Source organism: Schistocerca americana, chromosome 3, assembly GCF_021461395.2.
Source record: "Schistocerca americana isolate TAMUIC-IGC-003095 chromosome 3, iqSchAmer2.1, whole genome shotgun sequence".
Lineage (NCBI taxonomy): Eukaryota > Metazoa > Arthropoda > Insecta > Orthoptera > Acrididae > Schistocerca > Schistocerca americana.
The window spans coordinates 113,344,142-113,367,405 of NC_060121.1; positions in this window are offsets into that span (position 1 = coordinate 113,344,142).

Here is a 23,264-nt window from a genome sequence, read left to right on the forward strand (position 1 = left end):
GCTATAATTTTAAATTCCTTGTCTTTGTGGCTCTCCACCAATTGACAATTTGAGATGTTAATCATTGCATTCAACCGTACCACAGTAATGGAAGACATTATTTTAGGTTTCTTTGTGATTACACTGGTGCTTTTCTTCTTCACAATATTTTCTTCAACAGTCAGACCGTTCCTGACATTCTCTCCTAGACAACTTAAGCCATCTGTAATTCCCTTATCGATATGAATGAGGAGATCGATATGAATGAATGAGGAGCATTTAGAGTGACATTGTAAGTGTGTGTGTGTGTGTGTGTGTGTGTGTGTGTGTGTGTGTGTGTGTGTGTCACAAATGTTGACTTTCTTTTTTGTTTACTTCCATGTTCAATGCCTTTAACAACAAAATTGTTTTTAAAAGTAATAGCACAGATGACTAATTATGTTAGTGTCATATAAAGTATTTGGAAATAATGTTTTAAATTTTGTCTCAACTGTACCACCATGGTTTTGAAAATGAAACTAGTTTCAGAGGTGTGATAAAATGAGATATAGAAATACAAACATGTTACACGACTTGCAATGTCATACCTGAATACTATTGTGATTCCATATTCTTTTGTTTTTGACCAATAATTTTTGTGTTTCTTGTGACTGAAACTATCATCGACTGATATAATTATTACAGATACAGATATATCTACCAGATTAATAACAAATTGAAATTTATGGCAACTAGATGTGGAAAAAGATGAGGGCCTATTTTTATATGTAACTACACTGCCTTATTATGATGTAGTGATATGCAGAGTTGCAGATGAACAGTCTGTATTATACAGTATGGGAATTTTCCCAGTGTTTCCATTTTGCTAGTATAAAATTTAAATGTTGCTGTATGTTTCTCATTTAGTATGTGTAGTCTTTAAAGCTTGAACTGCATTTAATGAAAGAGGTACAAAGAAAGGTTAAACCAAAGTTTGTTAAACTAAGTTGATGCACTCTAAAATGTAATGTAAATGAAATAATGCAATAAATTAGTGTAAGAGTAATTGTTGGGTAGTTCATTTTGTTATCCTTCACTATATCTTTCAGTAAAATGAAGTGGGCCATTTTTATAAATTAACAATTTGTGTTTAATGTCTCAAAACTGTGAAATATTGTTCAGTCAGATGAGAGCAAACTAAGATTAATAATTTCACATTAAACCGATTTGAAACAAAAGCTGTTATGTTATTGGAATGCAAGGTAGCCTAGAATAAAATGTGCACTACGTTGATTTGAATTGAATGTCACAGGAAGAGTGTATAATTTCATTTATAAAAAATTAAGGAACTGTAAAGTATGAAGGTGATACTAGAGGTACCATTTTGTTTTGTTTTAATTCCGGAAATATATTTTATTAGTGAAAAGGTCACATAACAAATTGAAGCTAACTTCATTTCTCCTCCCAATCATCTTTATTATTTAAACAATTGTCATACTTGTCTAAAAGCTTTAGAATTTCCATGTTGTATTTGGTTGATCTCAGTCCTGTAACTCAGTTATTCACTGCATTTGTCACCTTCACATCACTTCCAAATTGTTTCCCTCACAGTGAACTCTTTGAGCTTCATGAAAAGGCGAAAATCACTGGGGGCAAGGTCTAGACTATATGGTGGCTAATCAAAAATTTCCTATCCAAACTCATCTTGCTGTCCTCTGAGAACCACAGCAGTTTAAGGGAGGGCACTGTCATGAAGAAAGTCAATATCACAAGAAAGCATTTTGTGCCTCTGATTTAGGGTTGCTCACTGTTGTTTTCATAGTGTCTCAGTATGAAATTCTATTGACAGTAATGTTTTTAGGCACGAGATCCACCAATAGATTGACTTTACAATCCCAAAAGAAATCACTGCCATCAGTCTTCATGTTGACTCAGTTTGTTTGAATTTTCAGTTTTTTTTGTGTTAGACAGTGATGACACTAAAGTGGTTAGTGCTTTGTCTACAGGGTGAAATGAGGCAGCCATCTCTCATCACAAGTAACAGTTTGATCAAGAAAGAAATTTCCATCTGCGTATCATCATGACATAAATGTCAGTGCTTCAGACATTCCATCTTTTGTGTTGGTCACTTAGGTGCTACAGAACTTACTGTAAATATTTGGAAAGACAATATGAAAATTGTCAGCGCTTACACTTCACTTGATTCTTCAAATCATCTGTGGTTTAACACATGTCCAAGTTGAGTTTAATCATGCACATTTGTATGTCCATAGTTAAAACATTTCACACAGCTTTCTTACATTTCTTTTGTTCATTACTGTATCACCACAAACTATTTTCTCTTGACAGTAAAGTTATGTAGATTAAACTTCAGAACCTTCAAAAGTGGAATAACACCTCTAACTAATACAGTGTGTGGGACTTTATATCACTCAGTCTATTATAAAAAAAAGTTACAAATGAGCAGTGGCAGTTTTATTTTTACTGGCATTTGCACAGAATTTGAGAAAACCATTGAGCCTTGGATAGACACATGATATCAGTCTGTGTAATTGAATCATTACTATCTGGATTACACTTTTAATAAATGCTTTATCAATCTAGGAAATGTTCTGTGGACTGATTTTCTCTTGAATATGCAAACTATAACATCTTTTTTTAAATGAGAAGAGAAAAGAGAAAGATGATGGTGTGGTGGTAAAGAAGTCAAATGAAGCAGGTACAATTAGCACAAATTAATGCTAAACTGACATCTGGAACTAAACACAAAATATAGAGTAATTTGTTCATGAGAGAGAGTTCGATTTACACACACATTGAAGCAGAAATCAAAACTGTGTTGAAGAACATATCTCTGGGGAAAAAGGATTAGAGGAAATGTGACTGTTCAAAAATCAGCTAAGAAAGTGTGCCTGTGTGACACACTAGTTTTGAATAATGACACTTCCTCGAACTCTTTCACCTTTATTGCTACACAGTTGCATTTGAAAAGCTACATGTGCCTTTGGGCTTGTTGGCTGGCAAGAACCTCACTGAATACAGCCTGTCTTGGTTTTATATGGCTTGATGAAACTGGATTTCCTGAGCTGGGAACTGGTTTGCAGCACAAGAAACTGGTATTTTTACCTAACCACCTGCATTGTGAGGATGGTAAAAACCTGTAGAAAAGCCTCTAAACCTAACATTTGCTGCAAGCTAAATGGGTGGATGGATGGATGTTAAGGTTTAACACTCATTAGCAAGCAATCTTTGTGGCTCCTACCACTTCCAAGTTGTGTTAGTGTTCTGTCTTGGTTAAACCTCCATCCCCTTGCTATTTGTGTGGTACCTGTGTCCTACTAATTTTCACTGAATCCCTCCCAGTGGTCTGTATGGGTCACTGTGTAGTATGCACTCCAAATCCAATGAGAGAACTTCAGAAAATTAAGTTTTCCTGAGCACATGTGAGCAACAAGACAAGATGCATGATTCAACAATATAACTACCAGCCTACATAAAAATTAGATTGCGGTGTGATAGCTCCTGTGGTATCAGATCATCTAAGTTGAGTGGGAAAGTCTTGACAGTATATTTGTTGTGTATATAAGACACTCTCACTAACTTCATAAATGTTGTCCACAAGTAGCTAAAACGATCAAAACTGATTATGCACAAATCAATCAGAATAAACTTATCTAAAAGAATTCAGAGATGAAGTTTTTGGCTTGCAACAAAAGTTGGCAATCCTGTTATGAAGGAGACACATGTAGCATAAAAAATTAAAATATATACTTGTATTATAAATGTGGAAATAACTCTGTATGTTATACTTTCACAAATAAACCACTGAACCAATTTTGATGAAATTTGGCATGGAGACGGCTTGAATGCTGAGGAAGAACATAGGCTCCTTTAGAAAATGCATAGTCCAACTTCTTCTCTGAAGGTAAGATACTGTTTTGGAGGAACTGTTTATACTCTTAAAAATAACTCCGTACACTCAGGATACTTTTAAACCAATCTCCCTATATTTTCACTTCCAAAAACAAGACACCATATAAATGATTCATTTTGTAACCCCAACAATTACTGCTCCGGCAGATACTCTTACATACTTTATAACAAATACAACCTAGAAAGCTCTAGCAAGTCCACCATCTGGACCTCACGAAAGTAAGTGAATAAGTAAGTGTCTTTTCTTTTCTTTAACAGCGTTCAACTGTTCTCAATAATGACTGATGTAGCACCGTCACGTAGTAAGTCGTGTTTGCTCCTTGTGCTGGGCGTGTAACTTCTGAGGCGAGCACTGCGACTAGCTACCCACGCCGGTCAACCGTCTGATACACGCCAGTCCTGCACACACATAATAATGGTGCAGTAGGCACAGTTCCACTTTCAGACACTCATCTTTAAAATAACGTGTGTCTAGATGGTGGAAATATGAGTGTCTCTAGAATTTACCTACTCCAGTCCTGTCACAGGCTTACCCTGCCCCATCAGAAACCAGGCCATATGTGAAAGCAGTTAAGTCATATACCAACTCTGCTGCAAACACTTCACAGCTTTTTACGTAGGTATTAGTACCAACCAGCTGTCCACCATGATGAATGTTCTGATTTATCCTTGATTCTTGTGAATACATTGTGAAATTTTATCACTTTGTTTTTATACATGGTATTTTTATATGTTGTACTAAATCCACGAAAGCCATACACAAAGTAAATAAATAAATGGCCACCACCAAACTGTTGCCAAGAACAAAGTTGACCACCTGGTAGCATAACATGCAGCAGTACACAGCATGCTCGATTTCAATGGCTGCTTCACAACCTAGGCCATCTGGATCCTCCTCCTCCTCCTCCTCCTCCAGCAGCAGCAGCAGCAGCAGCAGCAGCAGCAGCTCTTCTGAACTACACAGATGATAGTTACCCTTACAACACATCCTCCACTTCTGTAATTGTCCTGGCTTCAACTTGAGGTAATCCACTTCCTTGCACCCTCTAAGCAACAGTTTCCCCTTCCTCTGGCCCATCGCCTTCTCCCGATTCATTTCCCTAAGTCACCTTCATCGTGTGCCGCTCCCCAATGGCCCTTATTACAATCGTGCTTTACATGCCTCACCTACATACCTGCCGAACCACTAGCTACCCACCCCAATTCTCTCCCCCTGTCCCCTCCCTCCCTCTCCCTCTCCCTCTCCCTCTACACACTCTATCCAACGCTACCCCCACCACAACCAGTTCACAGCATATGCACTGTAAGTCCAACTGGCACCTTGTAGGGACATAGGTGAGACGACTTCAATCTGTTTAACTGCTGTATTTTCGCAGGCCACTAGTATCGCTAGGTCATCTGCGAAAGCTAAAAAACTGACCTTTATGTCATCATCCTTTTGTCCAAGTTGAACGGGTTTCCAATGTAATATATGTGAAAGGGGTTTGAGGTGAAAAAAGATAGAACAATTACAGGCAATCCAAACAGAGTCATGTTGCCATGCTCCAAAAAAACTAAAGATATTAACTGAACCTTCTGTCTGTAATAAAGCCTGTCTCCTTGAATTAAAATAAGTAAAAAGAACCTCATCAATATATATCAAAACGGCTATCAGGTAAATGATCAGTGGTTGATGAATAAATATCACTATGACTTAGACCATCAATCACTAATGGAACACAATTAAATTGGCAGCATGTGTTTTTAATCATGAACAGAAAGAAAGAAGTTAAGGGATACTTTCATTTTTTTATATTCATAGATGTCACAAGGAATTGCTGGAATCCTGAGGTTGGCAAAAAAGGCTCATAAATGCTATTTTCATAATAGGTTTCTTTCTCAAATCAGGGCAACATTTTACTTTAATACTTTAATTGTGAAAGTATACCACTGTGACATAACTACGCAACAGTCTGAGAGAGTGGTGAAGATGTCACTGACATCAAAGATATTATCAAGAGGATTATAGAAAGAATTTTAACTCTGAACTGTGTGCCAGACTGGGACTCAAACCTGGGATCTTGGCCTTTTGTGGGAAAGTGCTCTATCAACTAAGTGATCTGACCATGACTCGTTACCCCTCTGACTTCCACAGTGCCTCGTCTCCTACTTTCCAAACTTCACAAAAGTTCTCCTGCATACCTGTCAGGAAGTCTGTAAGGTTGGAGAAGAGGTGCTGCCAGAAGCAAAGCTGTGAGGGCAGGTAGTGAGTTGCACTTGGATTGCTCAATCTGTAGAGCACATGCATGTAAAAGGCAAAGATCACAAGTCCGAGTTCCAGTCTGGCGCTCGGTTTTAATTTGACAGGGAGTTTATTCCATCACGCTGACCACTCAGCTACCAGGGGCAGACTTATTAAGATAATTAACAGTAAACTGGAGAAGAAAGGTTCTGTACTTGAACAGTTTATTAAATCAATAGTCATTCATCTTAAGGTATTAACTTAATGCCCAATTCCTTCAAATGTTTCAGGTGCCAGTAATTTAGATATGCTATGCAAGCACCCTGTGAATAAGAAATATCCTCATTTTTGCCACCCTATATTAAATGTTGTAGGTCATTCTATATGAAGCTGAGACAGATCTGTGGACCTGGTTGAAGGAAAATCTAAAACATATATAACCAAGCATGTACTGTAAGCTGAACCTAAGAAGATATATAAAACATAACAGTCATTATACATGTAGTGCCATCAATGCTGTGATAGTAAAGAAATGGCCAGTCACAGAGATGTGGGCAAATTACACACAGGCTAGAGTATGTAAATGCTGAAATGCATATCACAAAGCAGGTTATGCAATCTAGTTAGGCAGTTAAGCCATCAGGTATCACTGATGGACAGCCCAGTGTATTCTCCAGACAGACTGACAGTAGTAGGTTTCCTAATGTGTTCCAATCTATGAAGAATCCAGTATCATTATGAAAAGAAAAAAAATTGACCTAGAAACCACAAACATGAGACCACTCAGGGGGCTTGCCGCTCTGTGGTGGGTTCATGCTTGGCTATCACAAGGTCCCAGGCTTTGCAGCGGATCGGAGTGTGGAATGTCAGATCCCTTAATTGGGCAGGTAGGTTAGAAAATTTAAAAAGGGAAATGGATAGGTTAAAGTTAGATGTAGTGGGAATTAGTGAAGTTCAGTGGCACGAGGAACAAGATGTCTGGTCAGGTGACTACAGGGTTATAAACACAAAATCAAATAGGGGTAATGCAGGAGTAGGTTTAATACTGAATAGGAAAATAGGAATGCGGGTAAGCTACTACAAACAGCATAGTGAACGCATTATTGTGGCCAAGATAGATATGAAGCCCACACCTACTACAGTAGTACAAGTTTATATGCCAACTAGCTCTGCAGATGATGACGAAATTGAAGAAATGTATGATGAAATAAAAGAAATTATTCAGCTAGTGAAGGGAGATGAAAATTTAATAGTCATGGGTGACTGGAATTCGGTAGTAGGAAAAGGGAGAGAAGGAAACGTAGTAGGTGAATATGGATTGGGGCTAAGAAATGAAAGAGGAAGCTGCCTCGTAGAATTTTGCACAGAGCACAATTTAATCATAGCTAACACTTGGTTTAAGAATCATGAAAGAAGGTTGTATACATGGAAGAACCCTGGAGATACTAGAAGGTATCAGATAGATTATATAATGGTAAGACAGAGATTTTGGAACCAGGTTTTAAATTGTAAGACATTTCCGGGGGCAGATGTGGACTCTGACCACAATCTATTGGTTATGACCTGTAGATTAAAACTGAATAAACTGCAAAAAGGTGGGAATTTAAGGAGATCGGACCTGGATAAACTGAAAGAACCAGAGGTTGTATAGAGTTTCAGGGAGAGCATAAGGGAACAATTGACAGGAATGAGGGGGAAAAAATACAGTAGAAGAAGAATGGGTAGCTTTGAGGGATGAAGTAGTGAAGGCAGCAGAGGATCAAGTAGGTAAAAAGACGAGGGCTAGTAGAAATCCTTGGGTAACAGAAGAAATATTGAATTTAATTGATGAAAGGAGAAAATATAAAAATGCAGTAAATGAAGCAGGCAAAAAGGAATACAAACACCTCAAAAATGAGATCGACAGGAAGTGCAAAATGGCTAAGCAGGGATGGCTAGAGCACAAATGTAAGGATGTAGAGGCTTCTCTCACTAGGGATAAGATAGATACTGCCTACAGGAAAATTAAAGAGATCTTTGGAGATAAGAGAACCACTTGCATGAACATCAAGAGCTCAGATGGAAACACAGTTCTAAGCAAAGAAGGGAAAGCAGAAAGGTGGAAGGAGTATATAGAGGGTCTATACAAGGGCGATGTACTTGAGGACAATATTATGGAAATGGAAGAGGATGTAGATGAAGATAAAATGGGAGATACGATACTGCGTGAAGAGTTTGACAGAGCACTGAAAGACCTAAGTCAAAACAAGGCCCCGGGAGTAGACAACATTCCATTAGAACTACTGATAGCCTTGGGAGAGCCAGTCCTGACAAAATTCTACCTTCTGGTGAGCAAGATGTATGAAACAGGCGAAATACTGTCAGACTTCAAGAAGAATATAATAATTCCAATCTCAAAGAAAGCAGGTGTTGACAGATGTGAAAATTACCGAACAATCAGTTTAATAAGCCACAGCTGCAAAATACTAACACAAATTCTTTACAGACGAATGGAAAAACTAGTAGAAGCCAACCTCGGGGAAGATCAGTTTGGATTCCGTAGAAATACTGGAACACGTGAGGCAATACTGACCTTCCGACTTACCTTAGAAGAAAGATTAAGGAAAGGCAAATGTACGTTTCTAGCATTTGTAGACTTAGAGAAAGCTTTTGACAATGTTGACTGGAATACACTCTTTCAAATTCTGAAGGTGGCAGGGGTAAAATACAGGGAGCGAAAGGCTATTTACAATTTGTACAGAAACCAGATGGCAGTTATAACAATCGAGGGGCATGAAAGGGAAGCAGTGGTTGGGAAGGGAGTAAGACAGGGTTGTAGCCTCTCCCTGATGTTATTAAATCTGTATATTGAGCAAGCAGTACAGGAAACAAAAGAAAAATTCAGAGTAAGTATTAAAATCCATGGAGAAGAAGTAAAAACGTTGAGGTTCGCCGATGACATTGTAGTTCTGTCAGAGACAGCAAAGGACTTGGAAGAGCAGTTGAATGGAATGGACAGTGTCTTGAAAGGAGGATATAGGTTGAACATCAACAAAAGCAAAACGAGGATAGTGGAATGTGGTCGAATTAAGTCAGGTGATGCTGAGGGAATTAGATTAGGAAATGAGACACTTAAAGTAGTAAGGGAGTTTTGCTATTTGGGGAGCAAAATAACTGATGATGGTCGAAGTAGAGAGGATATAAAATGTAGACTGGCAATGGCAACAAAAGCGTTTCTGAAGAAGAGAAATTTGTTAACATCGAGTATAGATTTAAGTGTCAGGAAGTCGTTTCTGAAAGTAATTGTATGGAGTGTAGCCATGTATGGAAGTGAAACATGGACGATAAATAGTTTGGACAAGAAGAGAATAGAAGCTTTCGAAATGTGGTGCTACAGAAGAATGCTGAAGATTAGATGGGTAGATCACATAACTAATGAGGAAGTATTGAATAGGATTGGGGAGAAGAGAAGTTTGTGGCACAACTTGACCAGAAGAAGGGATCGGTTGGTAGGACATGTTCTGAGGCATCACGGGATCACCAATTTAGTATTGGAGGGCAGCGTGGAGGGTAAAAATCGTAGAGGGAGACCAAGAGATGAATACACTAAGCAGATTCAGAAGGACGTTGGTTGCAGTAAGTACTGGGAGATGAAGAAGCTTGCACAGGATAGAGTAGCATGGAGAGCTGCATCAAACCAGTCTCAGGACTGAAGACCACAACAACAACAACATTCCTTTTTTCTTTCTTCATTCACCTTCTTCTATCCTCCTCCCACTTTGGCGTTTGAGGTTCCACTTTTTCTTCCTCCCTGCTCCTGAAAGCTGGCCCATGCATCTGACAAGTGACAGGTCATTGGGTAACATGTAATTCCCAGCTCTCGGTGGACAGGTAGGGCACGTAGCCCCTGGAACAGGCCAGGCCCAGGGAGGGGTGATTGCCTGAGTTGCTGCCTTCCCAAATTGATGATTGGTCCCTCTTTCAGGTGTTTGGGAGGTATGACCTGAGGTGTTGAACAATTACCTAAGGCAGTTGCGCCCCCTTCTGAAGGGTACCCCCAGCTGGAAGGAGCACACCATTGGAGACGATGTTAATCAAGGGGGATTTTCTCACAATGAGCCTATCGTCTTCACAGTCAATGGCTATGAAATGTAAACAGAATGAGGATAACAATTTAAAAACCTCCAGCTGCACCAATGTTCCTTGTGGTTTCATGTACGTCCATCCTTCGCAACGGTAAATCCGTTTATTATTCAAAAATGTGCTGATGAAATTGCTGGCCCAGTGAAATCCTGCTGTTGTTTATGCAATGGCACTTTGCTATTGTAGACTACTTCAGATTCTCAAGCACAACAACTGCTTGCAGCTTCGCTCCTCCGTGGCTATCCTGTTTGTGTTGAGGCTCATCGAATGCTGGATTCTTCCTCTGGTGCCTAGTGTGACTGAGGCAGAAATCCAAACGTGCCTCTCTGATCAGTGTGTCATTGCCGTCCATCGGGTGATGAAAAAAGTGGATGCCTCCTTAGTGCCCACACGCACTGCCTTTCTCACTTTTGATAGAGTGTTTCTTGCATCAAACATCAAAGCAGGTTATGAAGTTATCACATTCAAAGCATATTTTCTGAACCCGATACGCTGCTACCAGTGTCGTCATTACAACCATACTGAAAGCCCTGTCGACGCCCAGCCAAATGTGTAATCTGTGGTAAGGATGCTTACAAGGGTGATTGTCTACCGCCTCCTCCCTGCTGCATCAACTGCAATGATGACCATGCTGCCTCTTCCTGTGATACTGTTCTTGCTACATCTCGCTCCATGAAGGACATGGCCACACAGACATGCATCCTCAAATTTAACACCACTGTTGTGAAATTGCCCAGCATCAAGGTAGCTGTCTCCTTCTCTAGCTGTGCGACGCACCACCAAATTATTGCCTCACGAGGCAAAGTCACCAGCTACACAACCGGTAGGCTGGAAAGGACAGAAGGCATACTCCTGTGGAGACTTCCTATGTGCCTCCAGCCAACCAACACCTGTGTCTTCTTCTGTTAACTGGAAAGGCTCAAAGATGTCAAACAAAGGCAAACGGTCTTCTCCTTCGCCGACTCAAAGATCCTCTTCAACGGTGTAGCCATTGCCCGGCTGACCTCTGTGTTGCTGGTGCGCACCATCAACCATTTTCCTACCCTGGACTCTGTAGGCTGACAACAGAAGAATGATGACACTTCTGTAGAACTCATGGAGTAGGATCCTCCTGCCTTTCTGCCCCATAGCAATGAGTCTTCAAAGGCTGGCTCTAGGCAGCTGCCAAGGTGACACTCCTTCATTTTTTACTCATCATGACACTCCTCCACTGGAGCGTTCGTGGTCTTTGGTTCAACAAAGAGAATTTATGACTGCTCTTAGAATTGCCAGTGTCTATTGTTCTCTGTCTTCAGGAAACAAAATTGAATCCTGATAACCACTTTGAGCACTTGCATTTTTTCCCAGTCCTAGTAAGGACAAACACCTTCCTTTTAACTACTGCACAATTTCTCTCACCAGCTGTGTTTGCAAGGTATGATTCATACCTGGCTGGTATGGTGGCTCGAGTCTCGCAATTTACTAACGACTGCATAGTGTGGATTTTGAGTGCAGTGTTCGGCACTTGACCATCTTGTCACTTTTTCCACCCAAGTCATGAATGGTTTTCTGTGGAAATCCCATTCTGTGGCTGTGTTTTTCAATTTGGAGAAAGTCTACGACACCTGCTGGAGGACTAGTTCTCTCTGTACTCTCTACACGTGGGGCTTCTGTGGCTGCCTGCCACATTTCCTTCAGAATTTTTAAAATACTGAGTTTTCAAGGTAAGTTTAGGTTCTGCCTTGTCGGACACCTTTATCCAGGAAAACAGTGCACCTCAGAGTTCCGTTCTGAGCATCGTCCTCTTTGCTATTGCCATTAACCATATCACGACCTGTCTATTGCTGGGCATCTCCCACTCCCTTTTCATTGATTTTGCCATCTATTGCAGTTCTCCACGGACTTGTCTCACTGAGCGGCATCTTCAGCAATGTCTTGATCATCTCTACTCATGGAGCATCAACAAAGGCTTTTGTTTTTCCACTGACAAATCTGTTTGAATTTCTGGAAGCGCAATTGGTTTCTTCCACCATCTTTACATCTTGGGCCTGTTGCTCTTCCATTTATTGAAACTATGAAATTCCTGGGGCTCATGCTCAATAGGAAACTTTCTTGGTACTCCAATGTGTCTTACCTGGCAGCATGTTGTATGCAGTCCCTCAGTGTCCTACATGTCCTCAGTGGTACTTCCCGGGGAGCAGATCATACCACGCTTCTCTTTTTGCACCGGTCCATTGTCCATCAAAGCTAGACTATGGATGTTTTGTTTATGCATCTGCACATCCGTCCCTCTTCCACCATCTTAATATTACCCACCACTGTGGCATCTCTTTGGCCAATGGCGCATTTTAGACTAGCCTGGTTGACAGTCTGTATGCAGAAGCTGCCGAACTACTGCTGTCCTACTGCTGTGACTTTCTCCTCTGCAGATATGCATGCCGTTTGACTGCCAATTATGTCCACCCATCCTAAGCCTCCTACTTTGATGACTCCTTTGATCACCAGTATGGTGCTTGTCCCTCTTCTGTTACCTCCTGGAGTCCACTTTCAGCACTTAATATAGCGGCTTGACACCACCTGCAACTTTCCAGTGGGTGTGAACCCTACTCCACCTTGGCTTCTTGATGCGGCCCGTATTAATCTTGGCCTTCAGTTTCACGACCTTCACATGGAACTTCGTGATAGTACCTTTGTGTATGCTGATGGCTCTCCTCCTTTGTCATTGGCACCGCCATTTTTTGGTATCTGATTCTAGAACACTGCTCAGTATTTACAGCTGAGCTCTTTGCCCTGTATCAGGCCATGAAGTACATCCGGCGACACAGGTTTTTCAATTGCGTAATCTGCTCGGACTCTCTCTGCACCATTCAAAGCCTCTGTGTGCTGCACACAGTCCATGCCTTAGTGCAACACCTTGGGCAACTATTTTTGCAGATTTCGAGCTCCACCCACTATCACCCTCCCCTTCCTCCATCAGAAACGAATGGAGGAAGCTTGGGCGATACCCTTCTCTTCTCAGAACAGAGTGCTGCAATGCCACTTTTACTATGACGGAGCTAGATCTTCCTCTCACTTCATCCCGATCCTCTGCCCCATGACCAGCCAGTGTTCGCTTTCAGATGTTGCGCACCTTACTCTTGCGGGCAAACACTTTCTCCTTCATGTGTACAATTGCATGTGGGCAGAGGGTACGTTTCCCAGATGCAGGCCTGAAGTCACTGTCGTACCCATACCTAAGCCCTGTAATGACAAACACCTTTCTTCTAGCTAGTGCCCCATTTCTCTCTCCAGCTGTGTTTGCAAGGTGCTGGAGAGAATGATTATGTCCAGCAGGTATGTTGGCTCGAATCTCACAATTTACTAACCACTCCGCAAAGTGGATTTCGAGCACACTGTTCTGCAGTTGACCATCTTGTCACTTTGTAAACCCATGTCATGAACGGTTTTTTGGAGAAATATCTGACTGTGTCAGTGTTTTTTGATTTCTAGAAAGCCTACGACAGCTGCTGGAGGACTGGTATCCTCCATACTCTCTACACGTGGGGTTGCTGAGGCAGCCTGCCCCATTTCCTTCAGGAATTTTTCAAAGACAGAGTTTTCAAGGTATGTGTGAGTTCTGCCATGTCGGACACCTTTATTCAAGAAAATGGTGTGCCTCAAGGTTCTGTCCTGTGCATCTTCTGCCAGGCACCTTTGGCTTCCTTTATATCAACAATTTTGTGGTCTATTTCAGGTCTCCATGGACTTGTCTCTTTGAGCAGCATCTTCAGTGTTGTCTCGATCATCATCACTTGTGGAGCATCAACAATGGATTTCCCACTTCCACTGACAAAATCATTTGTATTAATTTCTGGCAGTGCATTGTTTTTTTCCACTGTCTTTACGTCTTAGTCCTGTTGCTCTTCCGTTCACTGAAACTATGAAATTCCTGGGACTCATGCTCAATAGGAAACTTTCTTGGTCCTCCCAAGTCCCTTACCTGGCTGCTTGCTGTACACAGTACCACAGTGTCCTACGTATCCTCAGTAGAACTTCCTGGGGAGCAGGTGGAATTACTCTCCTCAATTTGTACCAATCTCTTGTCTGTTCGAAACTAGGCTATGGGTGTTTCATTTATGTATCTGCAGGTCTGTCCCCCTTATGCTGTGTCTATACAATCCACCATCGTGGCACTCGTTTGGTGGTGCCTTTTACACTAGCTTGTTTGAGAATCTGTGTGCAGAAGCTGCGGAACTACTACTGCCATACCGACATGATGTTCTTCTCAGTGAATACGCATGCTGTTTGTCTGCCATGCCTGGCAGCCCATCCTGTGTCTCCCTATTCAATGATTGTTTTGATTGCCAGTATGAGGTGTGTCCCTTTTGTCTGTTACCTCTTGGAGTTCGCTTTCGGCTACTTCTCCGACAGCTTAACTGCACGCTACCTGTCACTTTCCCGATGGCCGTGAACCCTTCATCACCTTGGCTTCATGCAATGTCCCATGCTCACCTTGGACTTTCATTCACTTCCTAAGGACACTACTCTAGACTCACTCTATTACCGTAAGTTTCTCGGCCTTCACACAGAACTTCACGATAGTACCTTTGCGTACACTGATGGCTCTTGGACTGACTGTTGTGTCAGGTGCGACTTTGTCATTGGCACTGACAATTTTCGGTATTGGCTTCTGAAACACTGCTCAGTATTTACAGCAGAGGTCTTTGCCCAGTATCAGGCTAAGCAGTGCATCCGGTGACACAGGCTTTACAATTATATCATTTGCTCCAACTCTCTCAGAGCTCTTCAGAGCCTCTGTGTGCTGTACACCATGCATCCCTTAGTGCAACAGGTCCAGGAAAGCTTCCACTTGCTCACTCTTGATAGAGCCTCTGTGATTTTATGTCAGTCCCTGGTCATGTTGGTCTGACAGGAAACGAGGCTGCTGTCACTGCTGCTAAGGATGCAGTCCTCCTACCATGACCCACTAGTTCTTCCATTCCCTCTGATGATCTCTGTGTTGCTGTTTGTCAGCAGGTGGTGTCACTTCGGCATCACCACTAGTCTTCCCTTCATGGGAACAAGCTCCGGGGAATTAAACCTCTTCCAGCAGCTTGGTCGACCTGCTCTCGGCCCTCTTGCCACAAGATCATTTTAGCTAGGTTGCATATTGGGCACTGTCTTTTTAGCCATCGTCATTTGTTAAGTGGTGAACCCCTCCCCACTTTGTGCTCATTGTCCTCAATATTTGATGTTTCACCATGTCCTGGCGGAATGCCCATTTTTTTAACCACGTATGCTGTAATTTATGTTTGCCGTCTGAGTTATCGGCCTTTTAGTGAACGATGTGTGGCTGTCACCTCCTTTTTACATTTTATCCATCATAGAAATATGGCAAAGGACATTTATTCTTTAGTTCAGGACCTCCATTGTCTCTCTGGTGTATTTTACGGAGTTTTCTCCAAGTCCCTGTTTTTAGGTGTCTTTCCTTCCATTGATTGGTCTTAATGTGTAGTTGTTCGTAACTTGTAACTTCTTTTTCTTCTTTGTGTTTGAGGGTTTGACCTTTGTTGTTTTTGTGCCCTAAAACAAAATAAAAACAAAAATAAATAAATAAAATCATGGTGCTTTGCACGAGCTCCACTGGACCCATGGATGTCCACATGAATGTTCCCCAGAGCATAACAGAGTTGCTGCCAGCTTGTCCCCATCATGCAGTACACATGTCAACGAGTCATTCCACTGGAAAACAATCGATTTGTGCCCTCCTATCCATGATGAAGAAGGTATCGGGATTCATCAGACTATGCAATGCTCTGCCACTACAGTAAAGTGCAGTGCCAATGGTCACATGCCCATTTCAGCCATAGTTGTGGTGTTAATATTGGCACATGCATGGGTCATCAGTTGTGGAGGCCCATTGTTAGGAACATTTGGTGCACTGTGTGTTCAGACACACTTGTATGCTGCCCAGCATGTTAGTTCCGCCATAGTTCACTGCCTGTCCTGTTTTGGCAGTCTGCCCAGCCTATGACGTCGGACATCTGTAACGAGGTGTGACTTCTCAACCTCATGACATCTAGACATGGTTTCACCTTGGTTTTGCCACTTGTTGAAGACAGTAACCCCAGCACTCCTCAAACCCATATCAAGTTGTGCAGTTTCCGAAATGCTCATGCCAAGCCTGTGGGCCATCACAATCTGCTCTCGGTCAAACTTTAGCTTGCGCGCCTTCCCCATTCTACACACGGACCGCATTCTCACTGATACTACATACACCATGTATGTGTTTGACTAGCATCTTTTCTCACCAGGAGATGCTGCTGTCACCTGGAAGGGTTTATGCTGATAGTAGCTCGGTGGTCATAATGTTATGGCTGATCAGTGTACATGATAATGGGAAGAGTATGATATGCGCTATGGCATATGATACTATCAATCTGTGCAATCCTGATTTTTACATAAAATAAGGAAAAGGCAACCACTTACCTACGGAGACTTGGTGCATGGCACACACAACATATAATAGAAAGCAGTTTCCTGGGAAGATGAGAGACAGAGAGGGGGAGGAAATGGGAAATGATCCATATGAAAGGAGAGGGTAGGAGATTAGAGTGAGGTAGGTCTTTTGCCATGTGACTCAATGGCTATGCAACATGATGAAAGGAGTTCCGAGGGGTAAACAGAGGGAGAGGAAGGTGGTGGCGAAGATGGAGACAGGGAGGGGAGAGATTAAGAGAGAGGGGTCAAAAAAAGGGGGCAAGAGGTGGAAAGGGCCCACATGGAGGGGTACGTAGAGGAGTGGGAGAAGGCATACTCAATCTGTATGGGAAAGGAGTGATGAGAACAGGAAAGAGAAGGGGAAACACGTTAGTGGAGGTTCAGGTGGGGAGGCAAAGACTGTGAGAGTGCAGGATATGCTGAAAAGACAATTCCCAGCAGCACAATTCAGAGAAACTTGTGCTGGAAGGGAGTATCCAAATAGTGAAGCAGCTGTTGAAGTCATAGTGTTGTGGCGTGCAGCATGTTCGGGAACTGGATGGTCAAGTTTGCAGTTTGCCACAGTTTGGCAATGGCTATTCATGCAAGTGGACAATAGTTATGCCCACCTACAATGCCGTACAGTAATTGCAGCACAGATAAATAAAGTGGCTGCTTTCACATGTGGACCTGTCTTTTTTATTGGGTAGGAGATGCCTATGACTGGACTGCAGTAGGCGGTGGTGAGCAGATGTATGGAACAGGTCTTGCACCTGAGTTGACCATATGGGAATGACCCATGGGGTGCAGGAATGTGAGCAGGATTGGAGTAGAGAAATATTTTGTAAGTGGACAGGGTGGCAGAACATTACTCTGGGTGATGTGGTTAGGATGTCCCTTATCTTAGGCTATGACATGGTATGACAAGAGGTAGTCAACGGCCTAGTGAAGGATATGGTTGAACTTTTAAAGGCAAGGATGATACTGGGTGATAAGAGGAGTGCTAGCTGGTGGCTAGTTAACAGGGACACTGGTGTCAGGGGAGGAGATGGAACAGGAAAGCTGTTTATGAATGAGCTGGAGAGTCTCTGGTAAGTTTATCAGTATATTTCAACAACTCCTGCTTTCCACTTTCTAAGCCGCATCTGCAGTGAAAATCTCTTCTATTCACACCACCCCTTCCCCCTACAGATCATGTATTCTCTTCTTTCTCCCGCCACTCTTCCTCCCCCACCATGTGGACTCCCCCCCTCTCTCTCTCTCTCTCTCTCTCTCTCTCTCTCTCTCCCTCTCTCTCTCTCTCTCTCTCTCTCCCCCCCCCCCCCCCCCCTCTCCCACTTACCCCTTTTCCCACCCCTCTCCCTGCCTGTCTCCCTCCTTACCACCACCTTTTCCTTCTTTCTTTCTCTCCCTCGCCCGCCCCTCTCTCTTTCTATCGTTAGGTGCTCTATCCTCTTGTTGTGCTGCTGTTGAGTCATCTGGTGAAAGACGTACCTCACACTATCCTGGTATCCCCTCTTTGCATCATGCATTCTTTCCCACCCCTTCCTCACCTCCGTCTACCCAGACAACTGCTTTCGACAATCGACATTCAATAATGTCTCTCTGCTACTGCGAACATGAATGTTTGTGTGTGTGTATGTGTGTTTGGGGGGGGGGGGGGGCATGTAGTTCTACAAGAAAAAGAGCAAGAACTCAAAAGCGCCAGCCCTCTATAGATAAGTCATTGCCTTTCCATTATTTTATATATTTTTCCATCCAGGAGTTTAATTATTGTTACCAGTCCTCATTTATCCAATTTCAGCCTTTGCAACATTATATAAACATTTTCTCTGTTTGTTCACATATTATTTCCTTGTTATTAACCCTTATAAATAGAGGGGAATTGCTAGAGCTTATTTCAAGTGTGTTTCTACAATATTCATAAAGCTCTCACAGCTACTCAGTATTCTCTGCACTTGACAGGCAGCTTGACCACTCCTATTTTATTTGGACTTGAAATGAATTACTTGGTTTCAAAAACAAGGGCAATAATTAACTTGTTGTGGCTAATTTTGACAGAATTGTCCAATGACATCAGAAGTTAATATATTTTCTCCTGCATTCTGAATTAGTTTCAATCTCTGTTTAATAATCAATCTTCCTTCAAAATCTGGGAGACATCTGCGGGGTGTGCTGTTCTTATGGTGACAGCTGTAGAGAGTTACTTCAGGTATGCTGACTCTTAGTACTGGATTATTTCGTAAACTGATTTGAGTGCACAATTAATCACAACAGCACCTCTTACTGTAGGGCTGTGTGACTATCTATTTGTGCTATCTGCATTTGTGGTCTGGTCATCTATATTTAACAGTTAATACGTATGGGTGCCTCCCCCATGACCTTGCGTGCCTCAGCGATACAGATGGCCGTACCGTAGGTCCAACCACAATGGAGGGGTATCTGTTGAGAGGCCAGACAAATGTGTTCTTCCTGAAGAGGGGCAGCAGCCTTTTCAGTAGTTGCAGGGGCAACAGTCTGGATGATTGACTGATCTGGCCTTGCAACACTAACCAAAACGGCCTTGCTGTGCTGGTACTGTGAACAGCTGAAAGCAAGGGGAAACTACAGCCGTAATTATTCCCGAGGGCATGCAGCTTTACTGTATGGTTAAATGATGATGGCGTCCTCTTGGGTAAAATATTCCGGAGGTAAAATAGTCTCCCATTCGGATCTCCGGGCGGGGACTACTCAAGAGGACGTCGTTATCAGGAGAAAGACAACTGGTGTTCTACGGATCGGAGTGTGGAATGTCAGATCCCTTAAACGGGCAGGTAGGTTAGAAAATTTAAAAAGGGAAATGGACAGGTTGAATACAGGGTTATAAATACAAAATCAAATAGGGGTAATGCAGGAGTAGGTTTAATAATGAATAAAAAATTGGAGTGCGGGTAAGCTACTACCAACAGCATAGTGAACGCATTATTGTGGCCAATATAGACATGAAGCCCATGCCTACTACAGTAGTACAAGTTTATATGCCAACTGGCTCTGCAGATGATGAAGAAGTTGATGAAATGTATGATGAGATAAAAGAAATTATTCAGGTAGTGAAGGGAGACAAAAATTTAATAGTCATGGGTGACTGGAATTCGAGAGTAGGAAAAGGGAGAAGAGGAAACATAGTGGGTGAATATGGATTGGGGGAGAGAAATGAAAGAGGAAGCCTCCTGGTAGAATTATGCACAGAGCATAACTTAATCATAGCTAACACTTGGTTCAAGAATCATGAAAGAAGGTTGTATACATGGAAGAACCCTGGAGATACTAGAAGGTATCAGATAGATTATATAATGGTAAGACAGAGATTTAGGAACCAGGTTTTAAATTGTAAGACATTTCCAGGGGCAGATGTGGACTCTGACCACAATCTATTGGTTATCAACTGTAGATTAAAACCGAAGAAACTGCAAAAAGGTGGGAATTTAAGGAGATGGGACCTGGATAAACTGAAAGAACCAGAGGTTGTACAGTGTTTCAGGGAGAGCATAAGGGAACAACTGACAGGAATGGGGGAAAGAAATACAGTAGAAGAAGAATGGGTAGCTCTGAGGGATGAAGTAGTGAAGGAAGCAGAGGATCAAATAGGTAAAAAGAAGAGGGCTAGTAGAAATCCTTGGGTAACAGAAGAAATATTGAATTTAATTGATGAAAGGAGAAAATACAAAAACGCAGTAAATGAACCAGGCCAAAAGGAATACAAACGTCTCAAAAATGAGATCAACAGGAAGCGCAAAATGGCTAAGCAGGGATGGCTAGAGGACAAATGTAAGGATGTAGAGGCTTACCTCACTAGGGGTAAGATAGATACTGCCTACAGGAAAATTAAAGAGACCTTTGGAGAAAAGAGAGCCACTTGTATGAATATCAAGAGCTCAGATGGAAACCCAGTTCTAAGCAAAGAAGGGAAAGCAAAAAGGTGGAAGGAGTATATAGAGGGTCTATACAAGGGCGATGTACTTGAGGACAATATTATGGAAATGGAAGAGGATGTAGGTGAAGATGAAATGGGTGATACGATACTGCGTGAAGAGTTTGACAGAGCACTGAAAGACCTGAGTCGAAACAAGGCCCCGGGAGTAGACAACATTCCATTAGAACTACTGACGGCCTTGGGAGAGCCAGTCCTGACAAAACTCTACCATCTGGTGAGCAAGATGTATGAAACAGGTGAAATACTGTCAGACTTCAAGAAGAATATAATAATTCCAATCCCAAAGAAAGCAGGTGTTGACAGATGTGAAAATTACCGAACTATCAGTTTAATAAGTCACAGCTGCAAAATACTAATGCGAATTCTTTACAGACAAATGGAAAAACTGGTAGAAGCCGACCTCGGCGAAGATCAGTTTGGATTCCGCAGAAATGTTGGAACACGTGAGGCAATACTGACCCTACGACTTATCTTAGAAAATAGATTAAGGAAAGGCAAACCTACATTCCTAGCATTTGTAGACTTAGAGAAAGCTTTTGACAATGTTGACTGGAATACTCTCTTTCAAATTCTATAGGTGGCAGGGGTAAAATACGGGGAGCGACAGGCTATTTACAATTTGTACAGAAACCAGATGGCAGTTATAAGAGTCGAGGGGCATGAAAGGGAAGCAGCAGTTGGGAAGGGAGTGAGACAGGGTTGTAGCCTGTCCCCGATGTTATTCAATCTGTATATTGAGCAAGCAGTACAGGAAACGAAAGAAAAATTTGGAGTAGGTATTTAAGTCCACGGAGAAGAAATAAAAACGTTGAGGTTTACTGATGACATTGTAATTCTGTCAGAGACAGCAAAGGACTAGGAAGAGCTGTTGAACGGAATGGACAGTGTCTTGAAAGGAGGATATAGGTTGAACATCAACAAAAGCAAAACGAGGATAGTGGAATGTAGTCGAATTAAGTCGGGTGATGCTGAGGGAATTAGATTAGGAAATGAGACACTTAAAGTAGTAAGGGAGTTTTGCTATTTGGGGAGCAAAATAGCTGATGATGGTCGAAGTAGAGAGGATATAAAATGTAGACTTGCAATGGCAACAAAAGCGTTTCTGAAGAAGAGAAATTTGTTAACATCGAGTATAGATTTAAGTGTCAGGAAGTCGTTTCTGAAAGTATTTGTATGGAGTGTAGCCATGTATGGAAGTGAAACATGGACGATAAATAGTTTGGACAAGAAGAGAATAGAAGCTTTCGAAATGTGGTGCTACAGAAGAATGCTGAAGATTAGATGGGTAGATCACATAACTAATGAGGAGGTATTGAATAGAATTGGGGAGAAGAGGAGTTGTTGTACAACTTGACAAGAAGAGGGGACCGGTTGGTAGGACATGTTCTGAGGCATCAAGGGATCACAAATTTAGCATTGGAGGGCAGCGTGGAGGGTAAAAATCGTAGAGGGAGACCAAGAGATGTATACACTAAGCAGATTCAGAAGGATGTAGGTTGCAGTAAGTACGGGGAGATGAAGAAGCTTGCACAGGATAGAGTAGCATGGAGAGCTGCATCAAACCAGTCTCAGGACTGAAGACAACAACAACAACAACAACAACAACAACAACAAGTATGGGTGGAAACATCTTTACCTCTTCACTTCATTATCCTATGAAATTACTCTGGGGATTTGCATAATTTCACTTGCGAGTTGTTGAAAGCTTTTTTGTAATTTCTGAGAGTTCACATTATTGTTTGCTGTTTCAAAGAACATACATGGCCATCAAAGACCAGTGCATGTAAAATTAGCTTTGTAACTCTGTATTTTTGTGTGAGAGAGAGACTCTTTTTGGGATTAGACTACACTCGTACTTACAGGAAGGGAAGCTACTTGCATATTATGTGAATGGCAGATTTCTACCATGGCAAAATCAGTTAACCAGTGGTAAACATGAACCCACACGCTATACAGATGACATCTAGAATGCTAATGCAATCACACCTGCACAAGTAGGATATAATGCACTATGCATTAAATTTCAATTAAGAAAGAAGTCATCATCCCAAAAACTGATCTGTGCACTAGTCACTTCCTAAAGTTTTCACTATAGGTGGCATGTCCTTGTCTTCCTTTGACCTGTGAAGTGAAGTGTTTTACCAAAGCAATTATTAGGAGGCCTATGTTGAATTTTCCATCCAAATTGTACAACTGATCAGTGCTCTCTGATTCTAACCACAATGGAAGGCTTGAATTAGAAAATAGGCTGTGACATTCTGGACTTTTGCCAAAGGGCTGAGAACTACAGGGTAGCCTAAATGGGTCAGTGGTGCAATACATATCAGAGAGTACTATCTAGTTGGCTGAGTGTGCATGGTGTCCACCAATTTTGTTACCTTAGGCGACTCTCCATCTGATCCAGAAAATGATAGTTGTAGGAGATGCCAGAGTATTAGTGTAAGGCCCAAGGATAGGAACCCATGGATGATATAGTTAAAACCCAAGTGAACAACTACCAAAGGACTCACAAGAAAGTCCCAAAGTTTGAAGCAATCTTAAAAAGCAGTGGCGCTCACACAATACTAAGTACTGAAAGCAGGCTAAAACCCACAATTGACAGCAATGAGATTTTTGGGG